The sequence below is a fragment of the Sapajus apella genome, unplaced genomic scaffold, assembly GCF_009761245.1.
Source record: "Sapajus apella isolate SASKATOON/1434 unplaced genomic scaffold, GSC_monkey_1.0 scaffold2, whole genome shotgun sequence".
NCBI lineage: Eukaryota > Metazoa > Chordata > Mammalia > Primates > Cebidae > Sapajus > Sapajus apella.
The window spans coordinates 31,819,028-31,837,763 of record NW_022436942.1 but is presented as its reverse complement, the minus strand read 5'-3'; the positions used below and the strand labels follow the sequence as shown (position 1 = coordinate 31,837,763).

At 33.3% G+C, this 18,736-nt stretch overlaps 1 protein-coding gene across 1 annotated transcript in view; it reads right to left on the bottom strand.

The window, feature by feature from the left end:
* The window catches only part of TRHDE (thyrotropin releasing hormone degrading enzyme), a 392,378-nt gene that overhangs the window by 127,976 nt on the left and 245,666 nt on the right, over nucleotides 1–18,736 (bottom strand). The window lies entirely within an intron of this gene.

Below are 18,736 nucleotides of genomic sequence, written 5' to 3'. Positions count from 1 at the left end.
AACAACCTCCAACTGAGAGAGAAAAATTTCATGTTTTTGTTTTGTGAATTTTAAAGTTTTATGTAAAACCTACAACTACAAAATGGAAGTCCTCTAGAAAGAATATTTCAGGGCAATGATAAGCTGTAATTCAGGAGTAATCAACATTTTATTGAGCACTATATATGACAAATTTAATAAAACATGGTTCTTGTACTTAAAATCTCATAATTTGCTCAGGGAAGGATACCCATGTATAAATGTACAACTGCGTTTCTTTTTAATTCATTTCTTGCAAGATGTCTCTATTTACAAGAAAATCATAAGAATCACATATAGAATCATTCAGCCAGAGACTGGACTGCTGTTCAGTCCAGCAACACAACAATCAATGTTCACAGTTTGTTACTAGAATAATTTGCTAGAATTCTGGGAATTCAATGTAGTGTAATACTCAGACTCTATGAATCATCATTAAAGTGTTTCAAAAAATTTCAATCACAACCAGAATTGCTCCCCATCAGTATTTTATTCCCACCTCAACAAATGATAGGCTGAAACACAACAGTTTTAGGCCTTTTCTGATTTTTTTTCTTCTCACACCTTCCATTCTTTGCTCTTTCCTTAGCTCTTCCTCTTTATCTTCCGCACATTTGCACATGATCATAAAACATAAGCATTTATGATTCAATCGGGGGACTAGGTTAGAATTCCTTTTAGAATCTAACAGCTCTGTTCCTTGAATTTCCTCAACAAGCTCTCCTCCTATACATTTCCCAATATAATTGACCCATCTGGAGGGTGGAAACTGTCAATTATTCAGCAAACCTGACTGTTGCCACCTGGGAATTGAGACTCAGTATCTAAAGCAGTCAACTTAAACTTTCCTTCAGTACCGAAAAGCCATCTTCAGATGATTTAAGTGTTTCCCTCCAGGTAATGATGACTTGGTCTCTTGTCAGGTTATAAAAACTATTAATTTAGCATGGCCTAATGGCACAAGAATCCTCTCTAATCATAAAGAATGTACCAGTTTTCCTGTCTGAATTAGACTGAAGAGAGTGCTAACAGGAAAGAAAAACTAGAAGTAAAATCAGTATTCAAAAGTTATAGAATATCACTTAGCTCCTGATTATATTATATTGCATAACTCAATTAAGTTTTAGAAAATAACTCTATGTTACCCATCTGAACATTTTAATAGTTTCTGGAGAGGCATGCCCTCTTCTATGTTTAGCTAGCCTTTTCTTTCCAAAGCTAAAATTTAAAAATCTTTATTTTATAGAACTTCATAGACAGATGGGCTCTCCAACTGTCATGGTTTAGCCAATATATGCTAAGCACATACTATGTATGGATTATAACAAAGATCACAACCCCTAACACAGGCATGGCTCATTAGGAACTTCGTTTTTTTTTTAAGAAAATACAGAATCCTTTTTCATGATGTCTTTAAAGCATTTGTTTATCAAGCAAACTTCGTTTATAATATTGTAACTTATATTACCTTGTGATTCAAAATTCCAGCCCCAATCAAACAAACTGGACATTTAGGAAGGCTGAGTAGCTTTATGAGGCGTAAATATACTATTTCTGTAAGATTTAAGAATTTTTGTGACTTGCTCTAGAAAACTTATCACTGTTTGCTAAACTAATGTTCAAGGATATATTCGGATATCTACTTGATTTTTCTAAAGTTTCATAACGAATATTCCACAAAAGTATGCTTATAAACCCATTCATCATTTAGTAATTTTTATATTTGTAATATCTTTCTTATGTAAGTTCCCACCTAATTTTTTTTTATTTTACATTGTAGCCATTTGCATCCACATCAGCCTTCGTTATAGTAAACATCCCCAGAGAAAAACCTGTGTCCTCATGACTTGGTACCTCCCTCTTCCTATGTCTGGCTCAGAGGAGTTTCTCCCTTAATGTAATACATGGATAAGAGAGAAAGAGAAAATTCGGCATGCATAACGATTACTTTGTATTCTTGAAGAGGAGCTATTCAGCCAGGATATACAGTTTATTCCTTCATTGGTGTACTTCAGTGATAAATCCTCACTTTTGGAGAGGGAGATCTTCTCAAAAGGTGGTATGGTCAGTATCCTAAATGACGCAAGCCTCTGTGAGGATCTCAAAATCTCGTAAGTGAAATGAGATGCAAAGCAAAATAAAACAAATGAAAGAGAAAGTATTCTACTGTGTTTCAGAAGGAGATGCTATATCTAGAGGGATGAAGGATAAAGAGGATCTAAAGAAGTGGTATTTGTGTTGGACCTTGAAAGATGGATAAGGGTTCCATTAATTAAGATAAACAGAAAACATTTGCATGTTATGACAGGTATGGACTTTATATGGTCAAGCAGGTGTAAAAGTGGAAATCGCAAGTAGGGAAGATTATATAGAAAGACAGGGCATAAAACCAGACAATGAAATATTACATGGAAAATAAGATTGAGACAGTTTTTTGAGAAGTTTGAATACTAGGGCTAAGGAATTTGGAAAATTGTTCTTAAAAAAATCGACACTTAACCATTATACCCCAAGGAAGAAGTAAAGTAACCAAAAAAACAAAAAAAGATAGCAATGTGGATAAAAATCAGAGATAGGTTTAAGGATTGGAACAAAGATAAGTTTGTATTTTAAAGCTGGAGTGGATGATGACATTAGCCGATATACAAAATTTAGAAGAAAGTGTTGACGAGGTGAATACAATAACATCTGTTTATAAATGTGCTGTTTGAGGAATAGGTATAAGCCCAAGGAACAAGGGCAAGTACAACCATAGGAATAAAATTTGGTGGAAGGTTACGATTGAATCGATAAACTGGGAATTAGAGTTGGGTGAGTCTGCCAAGAGAAAAGTTCTAAGGCTTTAGTAAGAAAAATAGAAAACAGAATCGTAGAATTCTATGATTCTGTTTTCTATTTGTTTATTCTGTTTTATGATTTGCACTTCAGTGCTTGAAACAGGCACTCAACAAATACCTTTTGAAATCAATGAATAAATGAAATTAAGAGAAAAAAGTGACATATTGTGAAAAAAAAAACAGAAGGCAAATTGGATATAAGCAGTGCATAGAAGACATGTTTTTATAATTAGTGGTACAGATTTCAAGGAAAATAATAGCTAGGAGAAGGGCATAGTAGGCCATATTTAAAAGAGAGCTACTTAAATAGACTTGTGGGTGTGAAAGCCAAGCGAAAAACAGTGAGAACAGAAGGAAGAAAAGAGAAAGCTAGAAGCAGGTTCACATGAATGGTTTGTTTGTATTTTTCTTTTGTAGAAAATGGGAGAATTTTTTTTTTTTTTTTTTTTTTTTTTTTAAAAAAAAAAATAATTCTTTGGGTTTTAAATTTAAAATAAGGAAAACAAAAGATGATCCAGTGGGATAGAAACTGAAGACACAGTCAATCAAGAAATCGTTATTGAAGTAAGATTCTAGGAAAGCTAGATGAGAAAATAATTTTAGTTAATCTTGGAAAAGGATACTAACAATCTACCCTGAGGCAGGGCTGAGGCAGAAAATGTAAATAAAGATAAATAAGAGATTTGAAGTGTAAAGTACAGAAGTAAAGAAAGTACATTGCACAGAATAGACTAATCTCCATCAAGGAGGGGACCTGGTCTGTCACCATTATGTGCCCGTTGCCAAAAACAGTTCCTGGTACACAGCAGGATCTCAAAAAATACTAAACAAATGATGGACTGTCACTTTCCAATAACCTAGGAGATGTGGTCTGAAGATAACTTGAGTTGGAAACAATGGGACTAGGTTTGAAGTAACTCATTGAAAATCTAAAAGGAGTTTAAGATGTGGAAATGTGTAGGGAAGTTAAAGTTGTACTAGTCCATTCTCACACTGCTATAAATAACTGCCCAAGGCTTGATAATTCATAAAGGAAAGAGGTTTAGCTGACTCACAGTTCCTCATGGATCAGGAAGTCTCAGGAAACTTACCATCATGGTGGAAGGAAAAGGGAAAGTAAGCACCTTCTTCACAAGGCAGCAGGAAAATGTGAGCATGGTAGGAAAAATTAGTATTTATGAAACCATCAGATTTCATGAGAATTCACTTACTGTCACAAGAACAGCATGGGGGAAACTGCCCCCACAATCCAATCAGTTCCCTTCCTTGACACATGAGAATTACAAGCCCCTCCCTTGACAAGTGGGGATTACAATTCAATATGAGATTTGGGTAAGAACAAAGGGGCAAACATATGGTAAGTCCTAACTGAAGTTAGCAATAATGTATCTGTCATTCATTAAGTAACTATCTGTACTATAGCTAAGGCTATGATATCATAAGAAAAATGTTACTATCTTTATCAGATCAGAAAATTGAAGCAAAAAGGTTATGCACCTTGGAGAAATTGACATGAGTAGTAAACAATGGAGCTAGAATTAGAAACCCACTTATATCAGACTCCAAATTCAGTAACTTCAACCAGTTTAGATAACCTTTTGTGGTTCCAAGTCAAATAGTTACATGACTATCTCTGGAAACATGTGGATAGCAAGAATAGAAAAATAAAGGAAATTCTTAGAGTTACTGAGAGTTTGGAATCAGTGAGATGCTCACAGAAGAGGATGAAGGGAAACTTAATTCAATGGGACATAGTTGAAATGCCTGACTCATACTCCCAGGATTGGGGATGAAATAGAAGACAGATATGAACTTGCAGAATAGGACATGTTTATGGTCCAGGAGACATAAAGCTACTTTAAAGCTACTTTATGGCAGGTTCAATAAGAACAAAGGGCTAGCAAAATTGAAAATAGTGATATTTTTATCGTTGTATGTGGATGTAGCATCTGTGAAAATGCACTTCTCAGATTTCTCACTGCTGTCCCTCTGCATTTACCATCACAAAGGCCACTCTTTCCTCAGTTTACTTACAGCCAATCGCTGAGCAGAACAGTGTATTAACTGCAGACCTGTTCTAGTGAGACAGGAGACTCTGTCAATGGACAACTGTAACTAAAGGACTCATCATTTGTGTGGATGAATGCTTTTTTGCAATAGAGCTAGAGTCTGAAACTACCAACACAATGCTTCTTCCTTTCCTCTCTCCTTGCAGAGGCTGTTAATTGTAATGTGGTCTGAAGGCAGCTCTCCTTACCTTCCCTGACTCTTTTAACAAATAAATCTTTTGCATATAATGTTTTCTGCTTCTTAGAAAATCTGGACTAACCTAGTAGATCCATTTTAAGTGCAGAAGTCCACACAAGTATAAACTAATGATAGGTTCCTAAAATAAGTTGGTAATGAGAATACTCTAGTTAACAAACAGCACATCCACCAAAACAAAATAATCTCTTCCTTCTTAGTCCTTTCAGGAAATCTTCAGCTGGTATATATTCTACACTACAAATGTCTTCCCTCAATGGTTTGCTCTCCTCCAGCAAAGGAGAAGGTAAGAAATAATGTATCATTATGTTTAGTTGACATATGGGAGAGACTGAGGTTAAAGGAGTAGGTGGTTTGTCCAAAGTTACTTGCTTCCATTCACTCAGTTGTTGAGTTATTTGATTAGTGAAAAAATTATGAGGTAAGAATTTCTTGTTACTTTCTGAGTTATTGAAAAGATTAGTCTGTTGATTCAAAATCAAAGTACTTTTAAAATGTAAATTTCTAAATGATGCCTCTGCGCTAAATCTGGACATATGTGGAGATAATACAACGTTCTAACAAGATTTGTTACTGAAGCATGTCTTTTGGTATGGAATAAAAGCATATCTAAAACCTCCATGGTTTTTAGAAAAACTTGTTTTCTTCTCTTTTTCTTTCCACAATAATATGATAGCTATATTTAGCATCTGAAGAACAGAAAAAGAAATACTAATCCTGAATATCCCTTACTCACAAATTGATTACAAAAAAGAAAGATGGAAGAGAAGATAGAACAAGAGAAAAAAGAAAATGAAAGGGGAAAGAAAATTAATTCCACACAAGAAAGCAGAATTAATGCTCCACTGCTTCAGTTACCCATGCTTGGAGCCTTGGAATCCTCTATGATTTATTACTTCCTGAGGCCAAGCCTCTACCTCTGCATGGCTGAATTATTTCACTACCTCCTAGAGACAACCCAGATGCGTTCTCACTCTCAGGGATATATCCTATTCCTATGGGGCACATCAGACTAATTTTAATAATTATCTTAGAAGCATAATGTCTGCTAAGAGTCCTAGCTCTGTCATGTACTTAGGCATGTGAGATGATCTAAGTATCTACAATTAGAACATAACAATAAAAATGATGATGACAACTATATTACTACCATTAATAATAAGAATACCTATTTCAAAATTTTTCTGAGAATTCATTTAAATTATTCATATAAAGCACTTGACACTCAGTGTTTAGCATATAATAAGCTTAAAAAATATATGGGTATTGATACCATCGTCATCATCACTGTCATCATTTTTATGTTAGTTCCCTGCCCCCCAAAATCTTTACTTTAAAGAAAAGTCCTATAGTAGTAATCAAGGCCATACATAGTAAGATTTACTGCTACTTACCAATGCTTTTTTCCATATGACCAAATAATCAGCTTCTACACTGGTTAAGTTCATCTTACCATTATCCGATGAGGATGCCTTACATACTTATGTTTAATCAAACTTATTTATATCGGTTAAAATGGTAATACTCTATACATTACTAAAATCACAGAAAAAGTCCATACCATAGTATGGTCCACACAGCTATACTACAACCATTAAGAATAAGAATAATATCTACCTCAAAATTTTTCTGAGAATTAATTTAAATTATTCATATAAAGTACTTGGTACACTGTTTGGCATTTAATAAACTTCAAAAATGTATATGTAGGTAGTATTATTTTCATCATTATCAATATCACCTTTTTATGTTAGCTCCCTGCCCCCCAAAATTGAGTACACAGTAGGCAATCTCCCCTGTCATGAAATTTGGCATATATCTTTCACTAGAGCCATACATTTTTTGAGTATTCTCAAGAAATGGCATTTAAATAGGATAATCTATACTCAAGATAATAGGAGACCAAACAGGTATTCAAAGAGGACCATAGATCCCAGGGACAAGAAAACAGGGATAAGAAACTCTCCACAACTAGGTTACCTCTCAATGTTTTTGTCTCCTCCAAAGTCATAAATTCTTTAAGTCTGAACTAAGCAATTTGTCAAATTATTTTAAATAACTCACAAATTGTTTCACATGACTTCGTCTCTTTCCCACAACTACATGTAGGTCATTTAATTACATTAATCTAGTTTAACTAGATTATTTAAACTAACTTTGGCATATCTGCTGGTTGTCGATGACGTAACTTTTCCATTGCCAATGAAATATGATCCTGGCTAAGTATGCACCAACTCCTTGCTAGTTTCAAATCAGCAATCCAGACTGTGAGATTTCAGCCTATACACAAGAACTCATCAATCTCCCTTCTCATGAAATTCGCAATATATCTTTTACTGAGGCAGTATGATTTTCCAGTATCCTCAGGTAATAGCATTCAAACAGGGTAGTCTATATTCAAGACGATAGAAGACCAAAATGTATTCAGAGAGGATCACAGATGTCAGAGACAAAAAAACAAAAACTTTCAACAGTGTCAGAAATAGCACTTGCATGAAATCATTCTACTCAATAAATCTGAAGCATAACAATACTGTACAATTAAATGAATGTACATAGAAAGATAAAACATAAAAGCAAAAAATAGCCAAATAGAAACAAATGGTTAAGAAGATGTAAAATAATACGTAGTCTATGAAAAAAATGAATAAAACAGCAAAGCTCCGAGAAAGAAATTAATTGAGGTAAAAAAGAAGAAAAAAAGAAAAAAAATAAGTATTAAAAATGGGCATATAGTTATAGAAAAAGTTTTAAAAATTAAAATAAGAATATTCTAAAAACATTTACTAATAAATATGAAAATCAGATTAAAAGAAAGAATTTTTGGCCAGGTGTGGTGGCTCATGCCTGCAATCCCAGCACTTTGGGAGGCTGAGGTGGGTGGATCACCAGGTCAGAAGATCAAGAACATCTTGGCCAACATGGTGAAGCCCGTCCTTACTAAAAATACAAAAATTAGTTGGGTATGGTGGCGTGTGCCTGTAGTCCCAGTTAGTCTGGAGGGGGAGGCAGGAGATTCTCTTCAATCAGGGAGGCAGAGTTTGTAGTGAGCCAAGATCGCCCCACTGCACTCCACCCTGGGCGAAAGAGCAAAATTCTATCTCAAAAAAAAAGAGAAAAAAGGAATTTTCTATAAAACTACAATTTCACCAAAGAAGAAGCAATGATTCAAAAATAAGAAATACACCAAAAACAAACAACAACAAACACACATACCAAAATCCAAAATCCAGGACAGTTTTATAGGCAAATAAACTTTAAAGGAAACAGTCATATATTACCCTTGTTTTAGATAAAGTACTATAAAGGAATTGAAAATTGAGTAAAAAGCTTTCCAACTTTTTTTATGATGCTGTGTAACTGATATGCAAACTGGACAATGTAAAATATAGTCCAGTATCTTTCATATGATCATGTATGCAAATAAATATATAATTTATGGGATAAATATCACATATATAATATACACTAATATAAAGACAATGTAATAGATACTATATGTAATATTCAACATACAATGTAATCTATATATAAAATATGTATTCTATGAAGTGAGAGAAGATATTTAAGTAGAGCTCATTCCAGAAATTCAATAATTGTTTAATAGCAAAAATTATTATGATTAATTGCATTAATGGTGGAGATAAATTGTTTAATAATCTTAAATGTAGGAAAACCACTTAATATGACTTAGCATTCATTTATTCTTATTCAAAACAATAAGATATCTTAATAAACTAGGTTTTAAAATGCTGAAAAATATTGTTTATTTCTGGATCCAGGGAAAGACTAAAATGTCCCAAACCAGTAACAGTATTGAATAAGTAAAATTAATTTAATTTTGTTTTAAGAAATTCAGAAAACACTATTTGTTTGTAAAAATCTAAATATTTTTCAGTCCCAAATTCAGTTTAGAATTTATGAATAACAGGCTGCACAATAACTACACAAAGGCAACATCTTGTGTGTTTTTAATATCAGCCAACAAATAATATTCTTGTCATTTATTGTAGAAAAAGTGTCCTTTGTCATAGTTAAACTGTCACAGCTAGAAACATGAAACTTTGGGTATTAAGAAAAATATGTGAATTAATGTTACTGAAGAAGGGATTTCAAACGTAATTAGTAAACAAGACTTTTAAAAGATGCTTGCATAATATTACACCAGAAAATGTCACAAATAAAATACTTAACAGAATTATTACAAATTACATTTTAGATACATTTTGAATACAAAATATTTTCTAATTTCCATCTAATATAAAAGATGGCATATTCTTAAAGAGGCATGGCTGGAATTGGCTTATAACTTAAGTAAATATGGTTTATTATGCAAAAAACAATGTATATTAGTGTTATGAAATTCTAGTGTCAGATATTTTGCCTGAAAGTTTAGCATAATATTAGCTTCTTAAAAGTTACTTATTATGCCACATATTTTCTGAATAATGTAAACATTCACTTTTGCAACTAACAATCAAAATGCCACATACTCAAATATTTGAAAGTTATTCATAAACCAGTTTAGAAACACATTTAGTTACATGATGAAATTCATGACTTTTTTCTAGTTTTTCATTGCTAATATTTTATTGTGTATGTTGATGTATATAATATTGATGTGTATAAAATATGTATCGCATATGTCAGTTCTTTCATATTTGTAACATTGAAATAAAAAAATTAATGAATATGTGATTCTTATGAAGAGAATATTTTCTTGAATCTGTCTCTTCTTCATAACCTCTTTCTCAGATTCTGGCTTATTTATTTTTTTAACTCCTCTCATTATCAATAATATTCTCTTTTGAGAGACTATGAAAAGAGTTATCTATCTGGTCTCATGCCTCTGATGGCATTTCTCCTGATCCCTGAAACAGATTCTCTACTTCCCATTATCCTTACTTTTGTATACATTCTCCATGCCTGAAATTCCACAATTGCTCTAAGTAAAATTCTTAACTTTATGTGGCATAAGACTAATATCACATTTTTCTAAGAAATCTTCCCCAATTCAAGTCAAAATTAAAATTTTTTCACAATTTTATAGCACTTGTTTTTGAAATATATTAAATAACTTAGCGAATAGAACAGTCTGTCTTATTTGAGAATTCATACATAACACATACTTGCCATATCATTAGGAATCAGGAATGGAGGATCTATGCTTTGCAAACCCAGCATTTTGCTTCATGGCTAGACATTCAGTACATACCCGCTAAACTAGATAACTGTGTAACTGCATCAATGTGCAAAATATTAGCGAGGAATGATAGAAAAAAATAAAATGCTAAGTATAAGAGCAGCATTATTTGAGACAAAGACTAATCCTTGATAAATATTTTTTCTATTTTCTAAAAAAGAACCCAAGTACAGATGTCAGGAAAAAAACAATTGATTAAAATGAGATGCAGATTTTACTATTCATTTACATTGACTTTTCTTTTCTGATTCCCAAACTTGCCATTTCCTTTCATTGATTTGCCCTAATACTCTTAATATATCTTCACACTGTTTCTTAATCTCATCTATTTAATCATTGAATTATAATTCTGAATTGTAAAGGTTCATTTTGGTATTTATATCAAAGTCCGAAAGACACATGCCTCCAAAACTCAGATATCCAAGTGCAGACACACCTCACTCACTCTACATTCCGCTGAAACATAGCCAAGTATCTCCCTAATGAAAGTGACATTTAGTAAAGAATGAACTATGCCAGAGGACAGGCACTTTAGTGTAATCCTTCTGTTACCAGAGAAAATTTGCAGGGTATGAAGAACTGATTTCATAGTATTTGAGAAAATGTCTTTGCATATTTATTTTTAAAGAATAATTTTGAATTATGACTTGTCATTAACAAAACGTTTAGAAAGTACAGGCAACTCAACAACATAAAATATCAATTACAAGCTTAATAACCAAGCCCAAAGAAGCTGGAGGTTTGAGGTAATATTGCTAACTCTACCAAAAGCTGACAAAAAGTAAGCAATTGCTATTATGTGAGTTGCTAAGAAAAAGAACTTTAGCAATAAGTTATCTGAAAAATGTACAAAGAAATCAGTCCAGTCAAACAACAGTACAATACATGTATTTACTTTTGAGTATCCTGAAAGTGTTCAGAATGGACATACTATTGGGATATAAAATATCATGCAAAAAAATACATTATATTGAGCATGATTTGTGATAACTATGTGCTGAAAAAAGTTATAGGTAAAAATGTCAGAAGACAGCACAGAAAATCCATAGATAATGTTTTAAAAATTAGATATAATTTTCTGGAAAAATGGGGGCCAAACACTTAATAATAATTTTCAAATGAAGGAAAGTTTTATATGAAGTAGATGTAGTCGCTGATTTTCAACTTCACTGGGAGTTAAATAACCACAGGGGAAAAATGACTGACACAGAAACGCTTTAAAGGCAGAAAGTGTTCCTTAAACCATGAAAGCCTTACTATTTCGCATTAATCACTAATGGTACACGTAGATTGTTTCTCAAAAGGTAGTCTGAATAAACTATATTTTCTTTTTTATTAAAAATTTAAGTATTGATCTGCAAGAAAGTAGAATAACTTCTTCAGTAAACAAACAAATCAAACAGCTGCTCCCAAACTGTTTCCTATCATAGTTCACTGATGCTGGAAAAAAGGGAAGGCCGAAAAATCACCAACTCTCTCTCTCTTCTCTCTTTCTCTGACGCGTGCGCGTGCGCGCACACACACACACACACACACACACACACCCCACACACACAAAACATGAGAAATCTAGTATAGCATTTCAAGACTCCATATGATTATATATGGTAAAGGCAAACAAATCCAAGTCTAAATTTCAATAATGTCATCCTAAGGTATACCAGGCATAATCTTTTAATTTTATTTTTAATTAGTTTATTAATCTAATTACTATTAAATATCTCATACTGCATTATTTAGTTTTAAAAGACTTGATATTTTTAGAAATGATAAACTTTGAGAAAATAATTAAAACTGGGTCTCGCTTCAAAATAGAGTTTTTTAATTTAAAAATAATGCACATATCTAAAGGGCAAAGTCATTTATTCTTATTTTAAATGGAGTTTCCAGATTTTCAAAACCATTTTTCCTAAAACATGAACATATTCAAGTGATTTTTTAAAATACCATTAAATTGAAGTAAATAAGAGTACACTTTTGTTCGCAGGGTAATTTGTGTAAACATCCATAACTTGTTGATCTAATTCAGAAACTCCAGATTCAAGTATGTCTTAATTTAAGTTTTGTCTTGGATGGATAAATGCATCATTGAGAACAGGTGTTTAAAAGACTCCATGGAAAATTAGGGAAATTTAAGTCAAGGGCACTTGAGTCTTGGAGGTCAGTTCTCTGGAATTTTAGGCATACTTTCCACATGAAAAGGGTTCACTAGATATAACCATAAATATTTGTGCCCTTCATGTGTGCTCAGGATTGTCTGTTTTCCTTGAAAACAAGGATACATAAGCTACTTACTCTCCCCTACACAAAGTGTTGTGGGGCTTTCTCTTATAGTAGAAGCTTTATTTAGCAGTTGTGATGAACATCTCGTGTTCTGACATGACAGACAAGGACAAAAGCATAGTATACTTTTTCATTAAGCATCCATGTGAGGAAATCTTCAAGGATGGGCTCACATAAGAGGCTAATGAGATTATTTACACAGATGGGCCATCACTGAGTTCAAGAACAATACTGAATAAAGCCTTGCTTCTCAAACTCCACTGTGCTATAAAACTGGATTTACCATCCTGTTAGATCCATAATAAATAAAAGATGTATTATAAGTACATCTGATCTTTCCATCATAGCAATTAATCTGCAAAGGAAATGGACCAATTGAGATATGCACCTTGTTTTATCACTCATGTGTATGTAGAGAAGCAAGAAAAAAATTCTTGTCTAGGGCATGGTCTTGGTAACTGAATGACACTTTGTACTCTTCATTGTTGAATTCACTCATACATGATATGACTGATTTTCTGGAAGCTCAGAAAATTATTTTGCTCTACGAATATTTGCAGGATAAGGGAAATAATTGCTTGAGGAAGGTTTTCTCTATCTCTCTTTCCGCTATTCTGACTTCAGGGAGAGTTTACAGAGAGAATGAAATGCCCTGATGAAAGTTTCATCAAACCACCTTCAGCTGTTCTCAAAAAATAAATTAGCCTCTTCATGTATATCATTGAGAAATTGATTATTTATTTCTTTGCTTTTCTTCCAGAAAGGCAAAAGTCGCAACTTCAGTGTGGATGCTGTGTGCAGCAGATGATAATGAAGAGCAGGTTCCTATAGAGGAGCTGATAAAATCTAGAAGTCAGTCAATGAAGTAAATAAGCATCACTATCCCAGCTTGTAAAACAGGACAGCTTTCACTTCCAGTTTTTGCTTTTTGTTTTCAGACTGGCAAAGCACCAGATGTATTCTGTCCCTGGAGAGTTTCAAAACTCAAAAACATATCGTCCAGGGAACTAAAACAAGCCATTTATCACAAAGCAAACACTTCTGACAGTGGTGGATCATGAGTAGAATCAGCCCATGTTTTTATATAAAGACAAGTAAATACAATGTTACTAGAGTGTATTTGGCAAACCCATGTAAGAAATTCATTGTTTAAGGTTTTCATTGAAAGTACAGTTTTGTGTAATGCCATTAAGCTAAATCAATGAAATCCGAAGTTTCAATATCTGAATTAAAGGTAAGAAAATATTTTTTCTAAAACACTATAGAACTAGCATTCTACAAATCACATTTTGGGAAGCACCACCTTTATAAAATAAAACTTCTCAAGATATATATGCAATACCCTTTACCCTAGAAACCTATAAGTAAGCATTTAACATTCTCTAAGCAAATATCTACAACACAGGCCCAGAAATGGCCTCTCCAAACTTTAGCTTTTTGTATGTGACAGCAAGTTTCTACTTGTAGCTTTCTTCCATTCTTTTTCTATTAACCAACAGAGGAAATATTGACAGTTGCTACTAATAGCATCCTCAGAGAAATAAGCACCTTAATACCTGGTGATCTAGCATGTTTTTATTTTAGAACCTAACATTCTCATGATTTAATATAGAGCAAATGTAAAAAAGGAAAAACAGCAGTTTACTCTTATGTCCTTATTTCTTAGGAAAAAGAAACAATGTTCTACTTCATTTGTGATAAGTTTCTCATGTATTCCACCAGCAACATCACAGCTTCAGCCTGCAACAGGAGACATTAAATAGAAGACACTGATAGGAGACATTAAAATAAGGTGATAACGAAAAAAAAAACAACATTTGGTCCCAAAGCTATAAAAATGTTTTCTCAAGCAGAAGTGAAAAACAGTGAAAGACTTAGCTCTTAAACAAAAGTGAAATTAGGGACAAAACTGCCATAAAGGGGCAGATCAATGGTCCATCAGACTGTGGGCTAACAAAGGCATCAGGGGATGTGGAGAGGCAGGTATGTTCATTGCTTTCCCTGACCTTCATTTTCGAGGTAAGGAGCAAGCTCTTCACACTCCTAACTTCACTGGGTTTGTATAATCACAGGACACCAGAAATAGGGAATATCACTCAGCGCTCAAGGAAAGTAATTTGGAGCAAGCTAAAGAACTTTTATTCTCCAGTATTTTTTGGAAGAGATGTAACTAGTTCAAACTAAACTCTTAATAATGTTATGAGGAGCACTTATTAATAAAGTATGATATTGCTTCATAGTACAAAGCCATATTTATTTCCCTTTTCATGCTAAATGTTCAAAATGGAAAAAAATTATCAAAACTCATTGCTGTTAGTAATCTGAAGCAACTAGAAATTCAATTTGCAAGACTACCTTAAGGCCTCTGTGGGCTTGGAGAGCAGGATTAATCACTGTTAACTTCATTCTAAATCGATAAATAGGATATTTCTAAAACTTTAATTCTAAAAGGACTAAGTAAACAGACATATGTAAATAATTACAAAATATAATAACTGTTGAAAAAGAAATGAGTGTTTCTTCATGTTTTATTGGTAATGCACTCTATACGCATAAAAAAAAATCAAAGGGTAACCGGTCTGGTGTAGGTGACTAAGAGCACAGAGAGAATGGCCAGTGTTTGAATCCCGACTCCACCATTTACTAACTGCAATATTGGTCAGTTACTGCCTCAGTGTCCTCATCTGTAAAATGGAGATGGAAAGGAGAATTAATACTAATTCTCACTAGCATTAATATAGCATGTGATTGTTCTAACAATTAAATGACTTTATGTAAAAAATGCATACAAAAGTGTCTGGTATGTAGTATTATATACATGTTAACTGAGGTTACTGTTTCAGATCTAACTATCTCTAAACATGCTAACTTTTCCCCAACCCTACCACCACATTCATTTCAAAATGGAACAACATTTTTAGGCATTAGATAGCACTTAAAATTCTCGCTTCTGCTCATAACGAATGTGACTACTGAAATAGTTTCAACGGCTCCAATTTAGTAGCAAGGTTCCTGCTGTGACAGATCCCCTTCCAGAAGGAAAATGATGTGGCAATAAATGTTTGCACATTTCATCTTAAAATTATGGAGCTGGAAAACAGTTTGGGGAATATGTAAGCAAAACACAGACATTCAGCTGCTTGGTCATTGCTTTACTTGGGCTTATAGTACTTACCAGGGGAATACATATCAAAAATTCTCTACTTTAAGCCAGATATTTTTATGCCACCGAGCTAACTGCATCCTATTGTAAAATGACAGCAGAGAGGCAGCACACAACTAAATGGCACACGGTGCTTTGCTTGGGTGTGCTCCACTCTGTAGAAGCCAAACCATGTTTCTAAGAATCACTGTAACTCACACACTCCCCTCTAGACCAGGCTCATCTCTACTCAGGGTCTCTCAGCTCCAACATAGCCTTGGCATAGCATTTTTCTGAGGTCCTTATGCTGTTGGTTCAAATGCAGGGGTAAGCCAGAAAATACTAAATAAGGTAAAATAGGGATTGATGAGAATGGAGGCAATGAAATTAAAGTCTCTGATCACAATAGGCTCTTTGGGAACTATGAAATCATGAGACTGGTGGTGTTAGGAAAGACAGAAACTATATCTGAAAGTTATTTCCAAAGAGAGAAGAAATAAATGGTCAGATGAAATGAAAAATTTTTTGGATACATGTATAATATTCCTTACTGTGAAAGTCAATACCTATTTGACTATGTGATCTGGCAGTCACACAACAGGGCAGAATTTGGATTCAGGAAGATTGGGCTGAAAACTTGGTTCTGCTACTCATGAGCTATATGAGTCTGGGTCAAATAATTTGAATTTAACTCTCAGCTTAATCGATTGTTTAAATTGGATGATATCTGGTAAAACTCTGGGAACATAGCAAACGATAAATGACAATTAATGTGAAAAAGTACAATTTAAAAGTAAATATCAGTTTTTATCTCATCCAAGCTTTTAAGATGGTAATAAACGGGAATAAAGATGATAAAATCATGCTATGTTGATAGGTGAAACTTTATTACTTTAAGACTTAGATCAAACTTAGAGCTCTGTTTCTAAAAAATGATGTCACTGTTTCAAGCAAAAGTTTTCTGATTCTAAGAAGCTACAATTTTATAAGAAACGAAGAACTGAAAAATTAAGTGAAGTTAAGTCTTGAATCCATGTGTTACCAATTCTCCTGCCTTTTCTATACATCTTTATGTCTCTTGCATAACTATTGAATATATAGTATCTTCACTTCCATCATCTAGTTTATAATTCTCTTTTTTAATCTGATAAACTCATCTGTCATATTTACTGTATTCTTAAATGCAGTTATTGCATTTTCATTTCTAAGAATTCTTACTAGATGTTCTTTAAATCTGCTTACATTTTGCTTACAATGTCTCTTTTTATTTCCTCAAATTTATTAATATAATATTTTATGCTCTATGTCATGCATCCAATGTCTTATGCACAAATAATTCTTCTCTTAATTGTTTCTGCTGTCTCCTCTTCGTGGAAACTTGTTACTTTGTGTGATTGGTGATTTTTGAGTGTAAATTGGTTTTTTTCCTTGAGATTTTTCTGTGGGAATTTTTTGAGATGAGATATGAAGGTGGGCATTTCTAGAAAGGATATGTTTTAGTGTTTGTCTGGTGTCTGGGGACACCTTCTACTCCTGGACCAACCATTTTAAATTAAATCCTGGCCTAAGGTTCACAGTGTACCAATGTGGTTTTCATCTGAGATCCGATGCCAGTCAAAGGTTGCTTGTAGTTGCAAATTTTCAGGAGAAATTTTCTTTCCCTCTTTACTTGCTGCCAAAGTTTGGAACAGGTAATTTCTTTGCAGTCCCCTGAGGATGGGGATAGGTTTATTTCTAGTTCATCTGTGTGCTAAGGTGTAACTCTTTAAGGTCCTGGCTTTATGGGAGGCCTCCCATTAAACTTCTCACCTTCAGCTTTGTCTTCTTTTCTTATCTCTGTGAAACCTTAAAAACCATGCTTAAATTCTCCGCTTGGGAAAATGCCTTTAAGACAAAAGACAGATTTTATACTTGTTTAAAAAATCTCTCTGTGTCTTCAAGGTAACAGTATGTTGTATGAAATCATAGTTAAGCCTCCTAATACTGATTCAAAAATAACTCAGAAAAAGCTGAAAGACGTTCTACTTTTAAAGGTAGAAAAATCAACAACTTGATTTTGGTGCTACTAGGAAATATGCAATAGCATGAATGATAATGAATGGAGACAACATGTAGTCTCTAGATAATTTTCTCAGAAGGTCATCAAATGATCCTTAGCCTCCCATGAAGGAATCCATAAAAATATCTGTGACAATGTGTCCACAAAAACAATTTCATCATTTCCAAGGAAATAACATATTTGCCTGAGAAAAAACTACTTGGGCCAAAGAGAAGGCATGTCTTTGTTGTTTGATTCAAATTGTATCTGCCCCATGGTGCAACATAGTTTGACCTATTTGAAGCTGAAACTCTGATTGATATTTGTATGTCTTTAATTGATAAATACCTGAATTCTTAAATACTTCAAAAATATAATTTTTATAATAAAATGAGATAATATTTAGGTTCACATGAAAAAGAAATAGTAACAAAAAGTGTCCCCAATGGTAAAAACAACTGTGTACCAATGCTTCTGAACTTCATGTGTGACACTGGTAACTGTATGGGGCTTTTGAAGATGTTCATATTTCATTAACATACCGTGTGTGGTTGATTAAAAATTGGTTTGTGGTTATGTGGATTAAAAATCATTCCTCAAATGCCAAAACACAACTCATTCACAATTATTCCATAGGAAAATTCTATTCAGTTCAACTTCTTCCAATATTGTTAGATGTATAAACACTACTTATATTCCAAATATGTTTATTCTGATTTTTCTCTAAATGTTCTTTCTGCAAATAGGAACTTTTATCTCTATTCTCCTTTTCCTTCCTGTATATTTCTCATTTATCAAAATGTCAACCCTTAATTCCAGTTGCCTTGCTTATTTATCCTTTACATCTTAATTATTCCTTTTTTTTTTTTTTGAGACAGAGTCTTATTCTGTTACCCAGTCTAGAGTGTGGTGCTGCAGTCTCGGCTCACTGCAACCACCACCTCGGGTTC